The sequence below is a fragment of the Grammomys surdaster genome, unplaced genomic scaffold (genome assembly GCF_004785775.1).
Source record: "Grammomys surdaster isolate TR1022 unplaced genomic scaffold, NIH_TR_1.0 126121, whole genome shotgun sequence".
Classification (NCBI taxonomy): domain Eukaryota; kingdom Metazoa; phylum Chordata; class Mammalia; order Rodentia; family Muridae; genus Grammomys; species Grammomys surdaster.
Window position 1 is genome coordinate 2,622,843 of NW_021620929.1, and position 2,116 is coordinate 2,624,958.

Below are 2,116 nucleotides of genomic sequence, written 5' to 3' on the forward strand. Positions count from 1 at the left end.
TTGTTAAACAGTAGTTAAGCATGCTGGAGAGATGGCTCGGCAGTTAAGAATACTTGTTGCTAATGCAGAGGACTTGGGTTCCCAGCATCTACATGTTGGCTCACGACCACCTGTAACTCCAGTTCTAGGGGATCCAACACCTTCTTCTGACCTCCACAGGCACAGGCAGGCATGTATGTGATGCATGCACATATACCCAGGAATACACATATACATATAAGAATAAATAAATTAAGCCAGGTGGAGTGAAGCACGCCTTTAATCCAAGCACTCAGGAGGCAGAGGCAGGTGGAACTCTGAGTTCCAGGCCAGCTTGATTTACAGAACAAGTTTCACAACAGCCACGGATGCATGGAGAAATCCTGTCTTGAAAAACCTAAATAAATAAATAAATAAATAAATAAATAAATAAATAGACTAATTAATTAATTAGTAATCAAGCAAAAGAGGAATAAAAAACAGGAATAAAAAAACCACCAACACATTTTAGGTTGAAGGTTTTGTGAGTGGATTGCTGTCCCCTTCTCTTCTCTGGAAATCCTGCCTGGCTACAGGCGATGGCTATTTCAGTCTCTATATCCCCTTCTGGTCAGAATCTAAGCCAGGGTCACCCCCCCATAGACTCCCCATATCCTCTCCCATCCCAGGCACAGATACCTCGTTTCCTCTCTCTCCCCTTCTCCCCACACCCGATCACCCTTCCCATTTCCCTCTTCACCTCCCTCCCCACCTACCCAGGCCCCTCCCTCTATCTACCTCACATGACTATTCAGTTTCTCCTTCTGAGTAAGAAACATGCTCCCTTGGGACCTCCTTATTACCCCGTTTCTTTGGGTCTGTGGATTGTAGCATGGTTATCCTGCACTTAATGGCTAATATCCACTTATCAGTGAATACATACAAGATGTGCAGGGATAAAGATGGAGCAGAGTCTGAGGGAACAGCCATCCAAAATGACTACCCCAACCTGAGACCCGTCCCATGTGAGAGAGCCAATCCCTGACACTATTAATGATACTCTGCTATCCTTGTAGATAGGAACCTAGCATAACCGTCTTCTGAGAAGCTTCATACAGCAGCAGATGGAGGCAGATGCAGGGAACCACAGCCAGACATCAGGTGGAGCTGGGGGAGTCTTGTGGAAGAGTGGAGAATAGAAGGGAGCAAGTCAGAGGGGTCAATGATACCGCAAGAAGACCTACATAACTAACCTGGGACCATGAGTGCTCACAGAGCCTGGACCGCCAACCAGGAAGCATACAGGAGTTGGACCCAGACCCCCTACATATCTGTAGCAAATGTACAACTTGGTCTTCATGTGGTTCGCCTAACAAATAGAACAGGGGCTGTCTTGGTATCTGTTCCCTGCCATTGGATCCTCTTCTCCCTACCTAGACTGCCTGGTTGGGCCTTGTTGGAGAGGATGTCCCAGAGTGGAATGGCACCCAAGGGAAGCTCCCCATATCTGAGAAGTGAAGGGGCGACGGTGGAAAGGACTTGTAAGGGTGGAACTGGGAAGAGATGGGGGTTGTGATCAGGACATAATGTGAATTAGAAAAAAAAAATGAACACTACAAATCAAGAAAGTGATAGGAGTTGGTGCACACCTTTCCAAACTAACTGTGCATATTAATGATTCTCCATTTCAAAGACACAGACCAGGAGATTGAATTAACCAGACCTTGGGTTGAGAGATGGCTTAGCTGTTAAAGTGCCCGCCTTATAAGCTCAAGGATCTGAGTTCTATTCCCAGAACCATCCTTGAGAAAGGAAAGGGTGGTGGCAGAGTCTTGTCATCTCAGACTTGGGGAGGCAGAGATAGGCTGGCCCTTTTAGGCTCACAGGCCAGCCAGCCCACCTACCTGACAAGACCAGGCCAGTGAGGGACTGTAACTCAAAAAATAAAGCAAAAGGTGGATGGTGCCCAATCTCCCTGCCCCCTGCTCCTCCAAACACATACAAGAGGGGAGGAGGAGGGAGAGGAAGAGATCTCGCCATCAGATACCAATGCAGTCTTGGGGTAAAATGATGGGAAAGGGGTACGCCAGACAAATGGAAGCATGAAGCAAGCAAGCATTGCTGTTCTAATATCTGACAAAACAGACTGCAAACGAAA